An 18,891-nucleotide genomic window follows, 5' to 3' on the forward strand; every position below is an offset into this window, starting at 1 on the left:
TAAAAAGACGCTAAGAAACAGCTTAGTCCGCTTTTAGAAAAGCGTCAAACCCAAGCCAACTGAAACGCTGCTTAGCAAATTCCACAACTGAAAAAAATTAAAACTTAAACTCTTGAAAATGTAATCAGGCTTACCTATAACCTTTCACGAGTAAAGTGAATGTCTTTGTCTTACCCGTCTGAACTAGCAGAACGTGATCGGACGAACTTCATATCTAGTTCAGTTTAGTTCACATGTAGATCAAAAATTAATTTCTTGCAGTCATTGGGCCTATTTAGGCAACTCGATCAAGCGCTCAACGACCATAGATGGGCACTATCATATCATTTGATAGTTTTACCACTTGATACGATAGAAAACTAAATCTGCCCCTATCAAAGTATCAATTTTGATAGTTATTTTCGAGAAAAATTTGAATTATAATGATCGATTGAGTTTGATAGCTTAGAAAGTGCACTCGAAGTTGATATGATTCATTGATTCGTTGAAATCTTCTAGAGAAAAATATCGATTCTCAACGTGATCTGGCTACTAACCCCATCTTTTAGAAATCATAAAAAATGATAGGCATTATTCCTTGAGAAATAAATTGATTCTTTGAGTGATTTTATTTGGCGACATCTGTTTTCTGATTTCATTTTAAAAAAATTATGTGCTAATCTTTGATAGGCAATTTTGATAGTTATGAAAATTTCTGGAAAGATAAGTCGTTTTTTGAATGATATCGAAGTTTTTAATATATTTGAACGTTAGCAAGTGTAGGTTTAATCTATAAGAAGATTCTGTACTTGGTGGTCGTTATAACCCTCTCAAACAAATAAATAAAAATAAAATAAACGATGGTTCAACAGTTCAAACTGTGAAGACAGAGCTTCTTGTATATAGAAGCTCCGTGCTGTCACTGATGTGAACGACTACTCGAGGAGGGAGAACGATTCCACGAAATCATCCAAACGTAGAAGTAGATAAATTAAAGTGTAGATTTTCTGATTTTTATTACCCACAGTTTTAATTGCAATTTTTGCCTTTAATTATTATTAGTTAACCGTTTATAGTAGATGGTTTAGATTAAATCAAGGGCGAATAATTTGAAAAAGTTTGGATAGTAGCTTTTGAACTATAGACAGTTAAAAGTCAAACTTGAGAAATGAGATTATGGAAATTATATGAATATATGAAAATATTAGAAATTCTACAAAATCAGGAAATATCAGGAATCGATTAAACAGAGTAAAATTAGGTAGAGCCCAAATCAGTTTGATCGAAAACAATCAAATTTAAAGTCCGGAAATTAAATAATCGATTAATTTAGTCGTTCCTAAAGATTTCAATTTGATTTGATAGGCAAAAAATCTATCTAACAATGAGAGCCAATCTAACATATTGAAGGAAGATTTGATAGTTTCACCATCTATGATTTGTTGAGAGGGAAAAAATCTATCTAACAAATAATGCCCGTCTAAAATATAGCTAGAAGAATTGATAGTTTCGCCAAATATGATAGTTTGAGAGGAAAAATATCTATCTAACCAGCAGTGTCAGTCTAAAATATAGTCAGAAGAGTTGATAGTTTCGCTATCTATGATAGTTTGAGAGGAAAGATATCTATCTAACCAGCAATGTCAGTCTAAAATATAGTCAGAAGAGTTGATAGTTCCGCCATCTATGATAGTTTGAGAGGAAAAAAATCTATCTAAGAAGGAGTTCCACTCTAAAATATAGCCAGAAGAATTGATAGTTTCGCCATCTATGATAGTTTGATAGGAAAAAAATCTATCTAAAGAGGAGTGCCCAACTCTGTCAACGACGAAACCTGCTCCTGTAAGCTCGATGGAAAGTTTTAGCTGGAACTTCTCCAAGCTAGTATTTATACTCTATGCCAGGTCTAAGGAACATTTTACGTATGCCATGTTACAAATTTACAATGGTTTTTTCTATGGAGTAATTATCTAGGATTGAAAACGAAAGTAAATTTCAAATTGCATTAAATACATGTAATTTAATACTGCATAGGAGCATGTGGAAAACGGTATTATTTTCTAATCCGAAATTTCTATTATTTTTGTATTAAATCCCCTATATCATGTATAGCGTTCATATGTATCTTCACAAAGTTTCGGAGCTGTAGACCTTTTCTTTGGTCCTAGCTCGACATAATAAACGGAGCAAAAAAAAGAAAAAAATTCCAAACCATCTTCGGTGAATCGTCTGCTTCGTGTTATGCTCTTAGTTTGTACTTAGTCATAAACACTGCATTAATGGTTTATTCGGACTGATTTTTTTTCAACATCCATAGTTTGAAGTAAAAAATGTCATTACTACCCGTTTTGAGTCTGTAAAAATCAAGGACCGTGGCGGCAATGCTTAAACATCCATGACTCACATCAGTGTTGATCAAAAACGTTTAACACGCATTTTTACATTTGCGTTGAATTAACAACGTTAAACCACTTCGGAAATTGTGATAGATACAGAGTGTTACATTTTTGCTACTTTTGACGTTGGCGTGTGGGTAGGATTGCACTTTACGTGACCCACCCAACTAACATTGGTTTCTAGTTAATTAGACTGTGAGGAGTCCGAAAAAAATAGTTAAAAAATTATTTGGCCGCCGCAAGTTGGTCAAAAAAATTTTTGAAAATTTTAAAATCCACTCACTTACCCTCATTGAAGCCGCTATCCGCTTAACGCATTCTGCACTCAATCTTGCAAAATAAGCCGGGGGGGCCTGTGAAAAATTGACGTACTCGCGCCGGAGATATAGCTATGGAATTTTTTAACCTTACTGAAACTGTTCATTTCTGATAAAAGGACGGAAATATAATGCGAGAAAAACTGCTATGTTTTGGGAAAATCGTTGAATTTTTGGGGAATTCGATAATTGATAACGGCAAATTTTGGTAAATGCCGTCAAATTATTCTTGAATTTGATAAATCTGAAGGACAATATTTTGGAAAAGGTGTCAAGTTATTCGGGAATTTGATAAATGTGAAGGACAATATCATGGAAAAAGGTGCCCAATTAATCTGAATTTGATAAATCTGAAAGGACGATATTTTGGAAAAGGTGTCATATTATTCGGGAATTTGACAAATGTGAAGGACGATATTTTGGAAAAGGTGTCATATTATTCGGGAATTTGATAAATGTGAAGGACAATATTTTGGAAAAGGTGTCAAATTATTCCTGAATTTGATAAATCTGAAGGACGATATTTTGGAAAAGGTGTCATATTATTCGGGAATTTGACAAATGCGAAGGAAGATATTTTGGAAAAGGTGTCATATTATTCGGGAATTTGATAAATGTGAAGGACAATATTTTGGAAAAGGTGTCAAATTATTCCTGAATTTGATAAATGTGAAAGACCATATTTTGAAAAAGGTGTCAAATTATTTGGGAATTTGATAAAAATCAAGGACGAAATTTTGGAAAAGGTGTCATATTATTCGGGAATTTGACAAATGTGAAGGACGATATTTTGGAAAAGGTGTCATATTATTGGGGAATTTGATAAATGTGAAGGACCATATTTTGGAAAAGGTGTCAAATTATTCCTGAATTTGATAAATGTGAAGGACGATATTTTGGAAAAGGTGTCATATTATTCGGGAATTTGATAAATGTGAAGGACAATATTTTGGAAAAGGTGTCAAATTATTCCTGAATTTGATAAATGTGAAGGACGATATTTTGGAAAAGGTGTCATATTATTCGGTAATTTGACAAATGTGAAGGACGATATTTTGGAAAAGGTGTCATATTATTCGGGAATTTGATAAATGTGAAGGACAATATTTTGGAAAAGGTGTCAAATTATTCCTGAATTTGATAAATGTGAAGGACGATATTTTGGAAAAGGTGTCATATTATTCGGGAATTTGATAAATGTGAAGGACAATATTTTGGAAAAGGTGTCAAATTATTCCTGAATTTGATAAATGTGAAGGACGATATTTTGGAAAAGGTGTCAAATTATTCCTGAATTTGATAAATGTGAAAGACCATATTTTGAAAAAGGTGTCAAATTATTCCTGAATTTGATAAATGTGAAAGACCATATTTTGAAAAAGGTGTCAAATTATTTGGGAATTTGATAAAAATCAAGGACGAAATTTTGGAAAAGGTGTCATATTATTCGGGAATTTGACAAATGTGAAGGACGATATTTTGGAAAAGGTGTCATATTATTGGGGAGTTTGATAAATGTGAAGGACAATATTTTGGAAAAGGTGTCAAATTATTCCTGAATTTGATAAATCTGAAGGACGATATTTTGGAAAAGGTGTCATATTATTCGGGAATTTGACAAATGTGAAGGACGATATTTTGGAAAAGGTGTCATATTATTCGGGAATTTGATAAATGTGAAGGACAATATTTTGGAAAAGGTGTCAAATTATTCCTGAATTTGATAAATGTGAAAGACCATATTTTGAAAAAGGTGTCAAATTATTTGGGAATTTGATAAAAATCAAGGACGAAATTTTGGAAAAGGTGTCATATTATTCGGGAATTTGACAAATGTGAAGGACGATATTTTGGAATATGTGTCATTATTCGGGAATTTGATAAATGTGAAGGACGATATTTTGGAAAAGCCGTCAAATTATCCCTGGATTTGATAAATGTGAAGGACAAAATTTTGGAAAAGGCGTCAAATTATTCCTGAGTTTGGTAAATGTGAAGGACGATATTTTGGAAAAGGCATCAAATTATTTCTGAATTTGGTAAATGTAAAGGACGATATTTTTGAAAAGGTGTTTACATTTATCAAATTGCCGAAAAATAGGCACTCTTTCCAAAATATAGTTGCAATGACTTCCAAAATATTGATGTTGACGTTTGTTAATTGACCAATAGTTTGTCGCCTTTTCCAAAATATAGTTGCAATGACTTCCAAAATATTGATGTTGACGTTTGTTAATTGACCAATAGTTTGTCGCCTTTTCCAAAATATAGTTGAAATAAATTGGCGCCTTTTCCAAAATATAATTGAAGTAAATTGACGCCTTTTCCAAAATATAGTTGAAATAAATTGACGCCTTTTCCAAAATATAGTTGAAATAAATTGACGCCTTTTCCAAAATATAGTTGAAATAAATTGACGCCTTTTCCAAAATATAGTTGAAATAAATTGACGCCTTTTCCAAAATATAGTTGAAATAAATTGACGCCTTTTCCAAAATATAGTTGAAATAAATTGACGCCTTTTCCAAAATATAGTTGAAATAAATTGACGCCTTTTCCAAAATATAGTTGAAATAAATTGACGCCTTTTCCAAAATATAGTTGAAATATATTGACGCCTTTTCCAAAATATAGTTGAAATAAATTGACGCCTTTTCCAAAATATAGTTGAAATAAATTGACGCCTTTTCCAAAATATAGTTGAAATAAATTGTCGCCTTTTCCAAAATATAGTTGAAATAAATTGTCGCCTTTTCCAAAATATAGTTGAAATAAATTGACGCCTTTTCCAAAATATAGTTGAAATAAATTGACGCCTTTTCCAAAATATAGTTGAAATAAATTGTCGCCTTTTCCAAAATATAGTTGAAATAAATTGACGCCTTTTCCAAAATATAGTTGAAATAAATTGACGCCTTTTCCAAAATATAGTTGAAATAAATTGTCGCCTTTTCCAAAATATAGTTGAAATAAATTGACGCCTTTTCCAAAATATAGTTGAAATAAATTGACGCCTTTTCCAAAATATAGTTGAAATAAATTGACGCCTTTTCCAAAATATAGTTGAAATAAATTAACGCCTTTTCCAAAATATAGTTGAAATAAATTAACGCCTTTTCCAAAATATAGCTGAAATAAATTGAAGCCTTTTCCAATATATTGATGTTGACATTTGCTAACTTCCCAATAATTTGTCGCCTTTTCCGAAATATTGTTGAAATAAATTGACGCCTTTTCCAAAATATTGATGTTGACATTTGGTACTTTCTCAATAATTTGTCGCCTTTTCCAAAATATTGATGTTGACATTTGGTACTTTCTCAATAATTTGTTGCCTTTCCCAAAATATAGTTGCAAAAATAACTAGACTCCTTTTCAGAAATATTGACGTTGACATTTGCTAATTTCCCTATAATTTAACACCTTTTCTAAAACATAGTTGCAATAGCTCTACGCCTTTTATTTCAAATTTTTTTACAAAAAAATCAAATTTACCAAGGATTGTTAATTGACCAATAGGGTTGTCGCCTTTTCCAAAATATTGTTGAAATAAATTGGCGCCTTTTCCAAAATATAGTTGTAATCCCATTCACATTTGACAAATATCCCAAGGATTTGACACATTTTACAAAATAATGTTGAGTGAATTAAAAAAAAAATCCCCGAATAATTTGACGGCTTTTTCCAAAATTTACCGTTATCAATTATCGAATTCCCAAAAAATTCAACGATTTTCCCAAAACATTTCAGTTTTTCTCGCATTTATATTTCCGTCCTTTTATCAGAAATAAAAGGTTTCCGTAAGCTTAAAAAAATCCATAGCTATAAAACTCCGGCGCGAGTCCGGCAATTTTTCACAGACCTCCTCGGCTTATTTTTAAAGATTGAGTGCAGAATGCGTTAAGCGGATAGCGACTTCAATGGCGGTAAGTGCATGGATTTTAAAATTTTCAAAAATTTTTTTGACCAACTTGCGGCGGCCAAATAATTTTTTAACTATTTTTTTCGGACTCCTCATGGTCCAATTAACTAGAAACCATTGTTAGTTGGGTGGGTCACGTAAAGTGCAATCCTACCGGCGTGTGCTTATCCGTCAAAATTGTTGTGAATAGTGTCAGTATTCCATTCTAGCCAAAGTAGGGGACAAGATCTTTCATTAACATTGTTATAAAATTATCAATTCTTTAATGTTGAGTTTTAGTTCTTTAATACTTTTATAATGTAATAATACAGAGTAACATTGTTGAGCTACCTGCTTGTTAGGAGCGCGTTGTTAACAAAAGCACTTAAATTAATTCAAGACCGGGGGAGGGGGGTTACTTGTTAATGGGATCAGTGACGAAAAAAAGTAAACAATTATTGGAGATTTCCGAATCAGCCTTGAAAATAGTGACCCCAGACATCTGAAATAATTATACTGGATAGTAGAACCCGTTAACCTTTATCTAAATGAAAAAAATTAATTAACTTGTCATAGGTACAAATGTGTGTGTTAATAGTCTCCGCGCTTGTAATTTGTGTGTGTTAGGATTGACACACTCCCTTAATTATTTTGTGTGGGTGTGGCAATAGTCCTTTGCCTATTGGCACGCACACACTCCCTTACACATTTTGTGTGAGCGTGGCAATAGCATGGTGACTATTGACACAATTGTGTTGCAATAGTCACCGTGCTATTGCGACGCTCACACAAAATGTGTGGCAATAGCCTCACCCATAAATGAATTATTTCTATGTATTGCAATAGTTCTTTTATTGAAAATATATAAATAAAATAATTTAAAACGAAAAAAAATAAATTTTGAAAAAAAAATTATTCTTTGTTGATTTTGACACTGCAGTAAAATTAATATATATTATTAAATATTGGTATAGTCTAAAGCAAAATTATCAAACAATTATGCACACGTTTTAAAATTAAGAAGACTAACTTGTTAAAGGGAGTATGAACTGGTCATAGAACCATTTTTTATAAAATTAATATTTTTAAAATACCATCAAAATCTTTGATAAAATTTACACCTAATTCTACTGTCAATTTATTTTTTATTATTTTTAAAAGTTTCGAAAGTCGATTCTTTAAGTTTAAGAATTAATTTTTGGTTGTCTGACCATTTTATTCTCCCTTTTAAAGATATAAAATCAATTAAAGGTTTGGCAACTAATGGAAAGCTTTCGTCTTTTAAAATCAGATTCAATTCCTTCTGATACAGTAGAAAAAGTATTGATAAAATAAGCTCAAAACGTTTTTTGGTAAAATTTCCATGTAGACCATTCCATTAAAATACTCGCCGAGAAACCAACGCACAGGGGAAGGGCCGCCATATTAGGAGAGTTCCCTTGAGCCAAGAGGCAACACCAGATGGTGCTCGCGTTCGCTACACGCGGGAGTCCAGTCGACTCATACTGGCGCTTGTAGTGCTTCTTAGCGCGAGGGAACTAGCGTAATATGACGGGCCGGCTCATGTGCTGTTTACTTTTCCTATGGCATTACAGGAATGGTCTATTGGTCATCTATCTCCGACCTTATTATTTATTTGTGCCCAACACTTAATTTTAAGTATTTTTAGGTTAATTTAAGGCATAGCGCGGCTCCAGTGGATCCCCTACAAGGTGACTTTCCTCACCTTGTACATGGAGGTATACATGCAAGTATAAATCCCTCTAGCTTTGCCAAGCCAAAAGTGGAGTTCGTAAGGAAAGTCAACTTGTAGGGGATCCACTGGAGCCGCGCTATGCTTTAATAATTTTGAATGTCCTCAGCCAATACTAGTCATAAAAGTTTGATAGAATCCCTCTAGTAGAACCTGTAAAGCAACTTACGAATCCAACTCCTCCTCCAATTTTCGGATTTGCTCTTCCTCTTCAGCGGCGTCCCGCTGTCGGCCATGAGGACCGGCCACCACCTCCGGCCACCACCTCCGACCCCGCCGCCCCCTCAAACTCCGTCCCCACCTGGGACCCCTCCGCCCTCTCCAGCTGCATCCCCTCGGCCTGCACCGGCAGGGGTATCTGGGACCCCTCCAGCTGCATCCCCTCGGCCTGCATCTGCAGGGGTATCTGGGACCCCTCCGCCCCGACCTCCATCTCCTCCCCCTCGGCCTGCATCGGCGGGGGTATCTGGGAGCCCTCCGCCCGCCTTGCGGGCGCGCTTGTTGACTTCGTGGGCCTGTTTTATTAATAATAAAATTTTAGAATACGGGCATTTGAAAATTTATATCGTTTAGCAATGAATGAAGTACTATACCATGTCGGCCCCAGCAACCTCGTGCTAGGTGGCCGTAGCGTTGGCAGTGATTGCAGCGGCGTCTTTTGCCGCTGCCGCCACTACGGCCGCAATTTTCAGCGCCCCCCGCGCCCGACTCAACCCTTCCGGGCCCTCGCCCTCTGCTGGGCCCACGCCCACGGCCCGTTTCACTGGGAGGGGCACCGCCCTGGTTAAAATTTACGTTTACTGTGGAATTCGCACCGGTCACCGTAAAATATCTATCCATATTGAAACTAAATTTGGAAATAAAGAATTTTGAAATGGGATTTCGTGGGAACTCTGGTGTGGAAGGAGCCTAGGTTTTTGCGCCAAATTAAATGTTATAATTTTAGTGTGAAGCGTAACAACAGTTTTTGAAACCAAGTACCATTTATTTTTCAGTCGAGGATTAGAAAACCGGTAGAATAAAGCAAAGTTTGTTTCATAAAATGCCCAAAATACTTTCCTATTAATTAGCTGGCACCTTTTCCAAAATATTCTCCTATTAATTAGCTGCCACCTTTTCCAAAATTTATATATTAGGTTTGGTTTGGTTATTTTAGGTTTGGTTAGGTTTAGTTTTGTTATGCTAGGTTTGGTTTGGTTATTTTCATCTGCAGAGATCTTAAGTATGGTCCTTTATCCACTTATAATTGCTTTTTTAGCTAATGACATGGATTCCTAAGCCTTTGCGCACGCCAAAGAATTAAACGCTTGTAACTTTTTAAATAATCATTAGCGCCGAAAAATTTTGTGCCATAATTTTTTTTCATCCAATATTACATATAATAAACATAAAACCAAAAGAGATCCGCTACCAGGAGCTATTCTGTAATATTGCCAAAGTAAGCAGCGGTCATTAGCCAAGGCTTAATATCTACTATATGGTTAAGAAAACGTTTTAAAAGATTTAAACTATTTATTGTAAGATATAAACTATGTGTCGCGTAGAGAGTGTAAAATAAGATATTCTCTGCATATAATTATATAATTTTTTACTAAATTTTGAATTTAAAATGGGAAGGAAATAAAATTAGAAGCTCCGTATTAAAATCACTTATTTGTTTTTTCGTGTCCTAAAAGAGAAATGAGTGCGTTACTGCGTTCAGCAATCATCAGTTCACGAATGCACCGGTTTACTACGGCATCATTATTCTGTTTATGGTACGGCCGACCTGTCATTTAACCACTTTTGTTGGTAGGTTTAGATGAACGTAGTGAAATAAACCGCGAAACACCGTTACATCTGAAGATTTTGTTTATTCACTAATGAAAGTTTGAGTTTGGTGTTTAAAGCAACATTTAAGGGTAAAAAATAGGCAACCGATATATTTTATTGCTTTTCTTGAATTAGAAATTAGGAAAAAAAGCACTTAATGGTTTTAACAGTGGCGATATAACAACTTTGTCCGGTTTCAAGCGACTTCTCACGGGAAAAGTGATAAACATATATCTTTCATAGAAGAAACAAAAAAGAGATTTCTGCTAATGTTTGAAGTCAATTTTACCTTATGATTCAGCTTGTAGATAGTAAGCAATAAGTATGCAAAGCTAAAAACCTATCACCAAAGGTAAAGGTTTCCTAGATTATGTTACATTGGCTGGTAGAGGTGTTATCAATCACAAAGGAAGTAGGGTTCCAACGGAATGAATCCCTTAGATATTGTTGCCAGAAGTGAAGTCTGATCGGTGACGGACAATCAGACTTGATGGTACCGTGTGACACTATTGGTATTGAAATTTAATCATATTCTGAAGACTTAAGGATTGCTGTGTATCGTTTGGTCTTACAAACTTGGAGAACGCTATTAGTGTTTGATAGGGAAGGAGGAATTTTGTTTTTCTTGGATAACATTACACCTAGCCAATGCAGGTTTTTTTCAGAAGCAAACTGAGTTCCTGTGCGGCAGGTTTTCACAGGGGTATAAGCCTGAGTATATTTGTACTAAGTACCCCCAAGATAAGGAGCCTGGCACGGTCAAAATCCCCTCTCTCTCTCGAGACAAAATCTCCGAGCCTTTATTGGCTCATCCTAGGAAAGAATACAAAAACCCCTACTGCATTGTCACAATCCCAGGTCATAGAGGAAATGAAAAGTTTGTAATAAATACAATAACAAAATAATCTGAAACACTAGAGGCTTCCGTAATCAACGGAACGAATGATGGTCTAAATAGTTCCTTGACTTTCATTCATTTCGGGGTAAAAAAGATAAGTTGAGCAGTGAGCGTAAATAATCTCGAAAATTTGCTAATATGTAATCATTTTTAATTTGGAATTGTTACAGGGTTCGTACGGAACCTGGAAAACGCGGATAAGTGAGGGATATGGAAAATAGGGGAAAAAGTCCCAAACAATATTATAATTTATAACCCTTTTCAAAAAATATTGATATTTATCTTTATTTAGTTCCAATATAATATTACACCTTTCCCAAAGTTAATTTTACCCTAACTATACTTCATAAAGTTTATTTTAACGGTTTATCTAGTGTTGATTTACTTTATAATACGAGTTGCAATAAAATATTAAATTTAATTGTATCCTGGTATGAGATTTGGAAATGTTTTAGTGGGTGTTTAAATTTCATAATGATATTTCCGTCATTGTTGTCAAGGGTCACCAAAAAACTATTATTTTGGATTAATTTGACGTTAATTATAGTTATTAAGCTCTCTTACTAGAGTTAATTTAGTTTATTACATAAGTTGAACAAGAAATTCTACTTAAATGCAAACCTTAGTAGAGCGTTTGATCCGAGCGGAACATTCATTACCACAAACCTCTAAATTTTGCGCCTTTTCAATATTGGGAAAAATGCTTTCTAATGATAATTTAAATAATTGTAATTATTAAGTAGGAGAATGGAGTCTGGGTGAAAGATAAGTGTAGTTTCAACTTTAATCTGTCAGTTTAATTTAAACCAATACCAATATATTGGTTTAGCCAAATACCGGTACCGATGGGCCAATACCAGTTTAAACCAATTCCAATATATCAGTTTAGTCAAGTATAGGTATCGACCCTTCTCTATTCCATGGGTAGGCTTTACTTTTTATTACTCGCAAACACATAGCAACACTATCCTGAATACCATTATGAAACAGTTATTGCAACGGCTGCGGAGCTTCTGAAATTTTTAAATACTTTTAAAATAATTTAAAGATAAGTTCTTCAAGTAGCTTTTCTTTTTCTAAAACATACCTTCGCTTCGCTATCCTAAAGATCAACAAGTATCACTATTTTTAACATTAACCTAAACTGTGAACCTTCAGTTGAAGAAATGAGAGCGTAAGGCAAACTATACACTGGACGCTCTGGAGCTGGGGGTTCCCGCCGTCTCCCGAGAGTCGAGAAAAACTACGTACGAAATCTAAGCCTTGGTCTTCCAAAAACCAATATCAAATAATATAATGAAATCAATTACCTTTAGTTTTATAACTGGATTGCTTTTTTCAACAAAATTTCGACCTAATAGCAAAGTGTTTCTTAGCAAGGGTGTAACAGAAAATTTATAAAATGAAATAAACATTTTAAGGCGCTAAAATACTAAACAAGCGTCGACTGTTCAAAAACAAGTTCAACCATGGAGGCTGTATCTTCATAAGATACAGGCTCCATGGTTCAACTTCCACAGAATGAACCAAACTGAAAACGTCAACTTAACTTGTTATCAGGCATAAAGCTAGGCCCTCCCTTGTTCTCAATCTGTTTGAAAATTGAAGAAATGGGTATTAGCGCGCTAACAGGTTAACCTGACGTTTAACTCAAGAGCCGTACTTCCGTAATTAAGTAAAATTAACATACTTAGACTTAATTGTTTCTGATTAGACTAGCCGATCGCACACCCTGAATACTTAATTGTTAAATTAAGAGTATTCCGAAGAGTAGCTTCGCTCTAGTTTTTCAGTTAGAGGTGGTTAAATATCACGAAAAACCCCATGTTAATCTCCATAGGAAAATTGGTAAAAGCATGTGAATTTTGCTTTAACGTTACAAAAGAGTATCAAGTCATATCTACAAGGGCCTACCGGCCCTGTAGAATTTAATGGGTGACAAGGCAGACGATATATTTGATTCATTTGGACTATCCGCGGCAACGACAAAAGATTTCAAAGCAGTACTCGACAAATTTGAAAGCCATTTCATCATTCGCCGCAACGTAATTTACGATCGTGCCAAATTCAACACTCGATACCAACGAGAAGGAGAATCAGCAGACGAATTTATCACGGCAGTCTATTCCTTGGCGGAACATTGCAACTATGGCAATCTCAAGGATGAGTTGTTACGGGATCGGATAGTCGTTGGCATCCGTCACAAGGCTCCATCAGAAAGACTACAGGATGACGAAAACTTAACCCTCGAGCAAACAGTTCAGAGAGTGCGAAGTTTAGAAGTTAGACAGAGAGAACAAATGGATCTACAAGGTTTAACACAATCTAAAAATGTTAATCGCATACAAAGCCAAAGCTATCAGAAGGCCAAACCAAGACCTCAACATCGTCAGTCAAAACCTAAACCAGTCAAGAACATTCCACCGGTGAGAAACAATACTAAAACTCTAACTTCTAATAGCGGAAACAAATTCAGCAAGGGATGCGGCCGCTGTGGCGCCTCGCAAACACATGACCGAAATAGTTGTCCAGCCAAAAATGCCAAATGCTATGGATGCGAGAGAACAGGACACTACTCCAAAATGTGTCGTAATCAACAGATCCATGAAGTAGATATAGAGCCAGTCTTTTTGGGATCAATATAAACCCAAAACCACCAAGACCAGGAAACTGATGACTAAGGACTTACTCAGTTGTTTCAAGAATCCAGCGCTGATAGAAGTACAATCTCTACCAGTACAGCCCACGTGGATGTTCTTGAAAACACTCTAACTAGAAAATGGACCGTGGATGTTGAAGTAAACAAAATCAGTATCCAATTCAAGGTCGACACGGGAGCAGATGTGAATGCCATTCCTCCATCGTTATACAAGTCATCACTGAGTCACGTCCAACTAAGTCCATCAGACAAAAGACTATATGGTCCTGGAAGAACGAAATTTAATACAGAAGGAAGACTTAGAGTCAACCTGCGTCATAAGAGTACTGACATAGAGGATTATATTTACGTCATTCATGATTTACAAGTACCCCTCTTGGGATTATCAGCGAGTGAAGATCTTCGAATTGTCAAGAAAATAGCTGCAATCGAGACGCAAGATTCAGTACAAGATTCGCCAGTATACCCTATCAAAGAATTTCCCTCCTTATTCAATGGACTTGGAAAAATGAAAAATCCATACAAGATCCGGTTGGAACCCGATGCTCGATCCTTTGCGTTGTCAACTCCGCGTAGAGTCCCTATAGCTCTAATGGAAGCCACTAAGAAGGAACTTGATCAAATGGTTTCGAAAGGCGTAATCACACAAGTAGAGGCACCGACAGAATGGTGCGCTCCCATGGTTATAGTACTCAAGAAATCAGAAAATGGGAATCAGAAGACGCCTCCAGATCTTCGTATTTGCGTCGACTTTACAAACCTGAACAAGTATGTCCGTCGAGAACGTTTCCAGTTGCCGGCCGTCGATCACCTTTTGGGACAGCTAGCTGGCGCGACGGTATTTTCAAAGCTTGATGCCAACAGTGGGTACTGGCAAATACCCCTGGAGAAAGAATCCGCTCTTCTCACAACATTCATTACCCCGTTTGGACGGTACTACTTCAATCGACTACCGTTTGGATTAAATTCGGCCTCCGAACATTTTCAAAGACAAATAAATACAATTCTCGAAGGAACGCCTGGCCAAGTTAACCTGCAGGACGATATCTTAATCCACGGCTCAACCAAACAGGAACATGATGTCAACCTCAGGGCGGTTCTACGTCGTTTGGAAGAGGCCAGTATAACGTTGAATCCAGTCAAGTTTAAATTCGCAGTATCACGAGAGAAATTCGTTGGACACACGATAGACGAGCATGGACTTAGTCCCGATGAAGATAAAATCAAGGCGATCGTACACATGAGGGTGCCGCACGACGTGACTGAGCTAAGAAGATTCTTAGGGATGGCTAACTACTTGGCAAAATTCGTTCCGAAGATGGCTGATGTAATACAACCATTAAATGCTCTTCTTAGCACGAAAAATAAATGGTTATGGTTGGATCCACAAGAGGGAGCTTTTAAGGAAATCAAACGTATCCATTCAACCAGACCAGTTTTGGCCATGTTTGACCCATCCAAGAGAACAGTAATATCCGCAGACGCTTCGTCATTTGGAATCGGTGCAGTCATCAGACAGGAGCAATCCAACAAGGAACTTCGGGCAGTCGCGTACGCATCCAAAACACTCAGCCCAGCAGAACAAAAATACGCACAAATCGAAAAAGAAGCGTTAGCTATGACGTGGACTTGCGACCGTTTTAAAGACTACGTCCTGGGAATCCGAGTCCTTATACAAACCGATCATAAACCGCTGGTTTCGATAATGCAGACGAAATTGTTAGATGATTTGTCTCCTCGCCTACAACGTTTTCGAATAAGAATGATGCGATACAACTATGACGTTCAATACGTGCCGGGAAAAGAACTACTAGTTGCCGATACATTGTCAAGAGGTCTATTACAAGAAGTGGGTGAATACGAGCTAGAAGACGACGTTGCTGCCCATTTCCAACTAGTGACGTCGGGCATACCCGCATCTGATGTAAGATTGGCCGAGATTTGGGAGAAACAAAAACAGGATACCACTTGCAAGCAACTTTCCCAGTACACAACCGATGGGTGGCCGCAAAAGAACAAAATCCCGCAGAACGTGGTGATGTATTATCCATTCCGAGAAGAGATAACGTTACAGCAAGGCCTCTTCATGAAAGGATCTAGAATCATTATTCCAGACACATTACAAAGAGATATTCTTGATCGAATTCATCACGGACATCAAGGCATCAGCAAATGTACAGAGAGAGCCAAATCATCCGTTTGGTGGCCTGGCATGTCAAAACAAATCGAGGAGAAAGTAAAGACCTGTCCAAACTGTATCAATGAAGCAAACAATCATCATGAGCCTCTTTGTCCGACTGACTTTCCAGACAGACCTTGGAAGGTTGTTGCGATGGATCTTTTCTTCCTCCAAGGAAATAGTAACTTCAAATCCCGTCTCACCTAGAAGTTCGATTTCCAGCCAGCCACCTGTATCAACACACACGGGGGAATCTGATACATCAACAACAAATATCGCTGTTTCGCAAGAAGATACAAATACAGAACGAAATATAACGCAACCAGACCCTGGATTACAGCGAAGCAACAAAACTACGTTAACGAAGACAAGAAGCGGTCGGATAATCAAAAAAATAGAAAAACTAAATTTATAATGATTGTAAATAATTAATAGTTTAACTTCCTGTGAATTATAATAACCATAGTGAAAATTATAAATTAGGTTAAGGATGTGTTAGTATTAAAAGGAACTGAACTGAATTGAACTAGCTATAAGATTGTATATAAGCTCCAGACGATCCTCGTTACGGGGAGTTCTATTTTAGCCGTTGTACGTGTAAGGTCTGCTAGACCGCCTTTGTGTTAAATGTAAATAAACTATAGTTAAGTTTATCGCTGTCCGATTATTCCAGTAAAGAACAAAAAAATACAACAGTTTCCGTTCCCACTCGTCAATGCTCGGGTGGTCAGCAGCGAGTAGGTCGGTAACCCACCCGACCCGTCTTGAAACACGGACCAAGGAGTCTAACATGTGCGCGAATCATTGGGTCTTGAATAGGCCCAAAGGCGAATTGAAAGTGAAGACCGGGTCGGCCGGTTGCCTTGGGATCCCGCGAGCCTCGCGTTCTTGGGCGTACCAAGGGCCCGTCGCGATCGCCTCGTCGATGGGGCGGAGCAAAAGCGTACACGTTGGGACTCGAAAGATGGTGAACTATGCCTCGGCAGGACGAAGCCAGAGGAAACTCTGGTGGAGGACCGCAGCGATTCTGACGTTCAAATCGATCGTCCTGGGTATAGGGGCGAAAGACTAATCGAACCATCTAGTAGCTGGTTCCCTCCGAAGTTTCACTCAGGATAGCTGGCACTCGGAGAATGCAGTCTCATCCGGTAAAACGAATGATTAGAGGCCTTGGGGTCGAAAAGACCTCAACCTATTCTCAAATTTTAATTGGGTTAGAAGTCGGGTTTGCTTGACTGAAGCCTGGACGGCAACTTCGATGCGAGTGCCAAGTATTGGTAAGCAGTACTGGCGCTGTGGGATGAACCAAACGCCGATACGAGACGCTCATGAGATCCCATGAAAGGTGTTGGTTGCTAGAGACAGCAGGACGGTGGCCATGGAAGTCGGAATCCGCTAAGGAGTGTGTAACAACTTACTTGCAACTAGCCCTGAAAATGGATGGCGCTCCAGAGTCGACCCCATACCCGGCCGCCGCGGCCGAATAAACCATGGTGTCTTAAGCCGCGGTGAGTAGGAGGGGCGCAGAGGCGCGCGTCGAAGGTGCCGAGCGTAAGCTCGCCTGGAGCCGCCTCTGTTGCAGATCTTGGTGGAAGTAGTAAATACTCAAGTGCGAGCCTTGAGGACTGAGGTGGAGAAGGGTTCCATGTGAACAGCAGTTGAACATGGGTCAGTCGGTTTTAAGGGATAGGAGTAATCCGTTCCGAGGCAGAACCTCTCATTCGCAAGTCCCGCTTGTGGCCGAAAGGGAATCGGGTTAATATTCCCGAACCCGGACACGGAGATCGTCCCCTTCGGGGGTACAGTAAATTTCGGTTACGCAAACGAGCTCGGAGACTTCGATGGGAGTCCCGGGAAGGGTTGTCTTTTCTTTGTAAGGTTTCGACTCCCTGGAATCGGCTCGCCCGGAGATAGGGATGGTGTTTCCGTAAAGCACCGCGCCTCTTGCGGTGTCCGGAGCGCTGCCGTCGGCCCTTGAAAATCCGAGTGAGAGGTAGTGATTTTCGTGCCGGACCGTACTCATATCCGCAACAGGTCTCCTAGGTGAACAGCCTCTAGTCGATAGAAAAATGTAGGTAAGGGAAGTCGGCAAAACCGATCCGTAACTTCGGGACAAGGATTGGCTCTGAGGGCTGGGCCGATCAGGTTGAGGTCCGAAGCGGGTCTGGCACTGCACCGGGACTGGGCGAGACCGACCGGCAACGGTTTGGTTGAGCCCGGACCAGCGTCGGGGCCTTCCCGTGGAATATTTCAGCTGCACGGCGTGCTGGGTCTCGTGCCTGGCGCGACCGCTTCGGTCGGCAACTAACAGCCAACTCAGAACTGGCACGGACCAGGAGAATCCGACTGTCTAATTAAAACAAAGCATTGCTTTGCGTCGGTGTTGACGCAATGTGATTTCTGAACAGTGCTCTGAATGTCAAAATGAAGAAATTCAACCAAGCGCGGGTAAACGGCTTGAATAACTATGACTCTCTTAAAAAGGTCCATATCCGTCGCGTCCATCCTACGATTTTCTTCCAGGAGAATCAGGTGCGTCCAAGTAACCGGTGGAGCAATTAGGCTCCGCGACATTTAGGCGTCGAGACATTTACGTGCCAATAGTTGTGCCAATAATTTTTCCACTATTTCTACTAAAAATCCGTAATGACCTCTCAATTTGGCAACCCGTGTATTGTCCCTGTGCGTCATTGCATGACTATGTTCGAAATCCCCATTAAAGGTCACGAAACCTTACCTGTTTTTACAAAACATATCCTAAGATAATTAAAAAAAAACATAACCTAACCTAAGTTGGGAAGTCAATGAAAATAAACAACAATTTTTTGGAAAAGGCATATTATTTTGGGAAGTCAAAGAAGATAAACAACAATATTTTGGAAAAAGGCATATTATTTTGGGAAGTCAATGAAGATAAACAACAACAGTTTGTTTACTTTGTGAAGTCAAAGAAGATGAACAATAATTTGGAAAAGGCGTATTATTTTGGGAAGTCAA

The 18,891-nt window shown here is 37.9% G+C and overlaps 1 long non-coding RNA gene and 1 pseudogene across 1 annotated transcript; one reads left to right on the forward strand and one right to left on the reverse strand.

Annotated features, from left to right (window-relative positions):
* Positions 1-5,963: 5,963 nt before the first annotated feature.
* LOC149662773 (uncharacterized) lies at positions 5,964-6,557 on the reverse strand. The gene is made up of 3 exons (XR_016368624.1): positions 6,388-6,557; positions 6,188-6,253; positions 5,964-6,101 (listed from the first exon to the last, which is right to left on the reverse strand). It is a non-coding gene; the product is annotated as an uncharacterized LOC149662773 (long non-coding RNA).
* Positions 6,558-16,298: 9,741 nt separating this feature from the next.
* LOC149662774 (large subunit ribosomal RNA) lies at positions 16,299-18,578 on the forward strand (annotated as a pseudogene).
* Positions 18,579-18,891: the final 313 nt, after the last annotated feature.

Source organism: Phalangium opilio, unplaced genomic scaffold (assembly GCF_054372755.1).
Source record: "Phalangium opilio isolate 3A_F unplaced genomic scaffold, DU_Popi_V2 ptg000063l_1, whole genome shotgun sequence".
NCBI classification, from domain to species: domain Eukaryota; kingdom Metazoa; phylum Arthropoda; class Arachnida; order Opiliones; family Phalangiidae; genus Phalangium; species Phalangium opilio.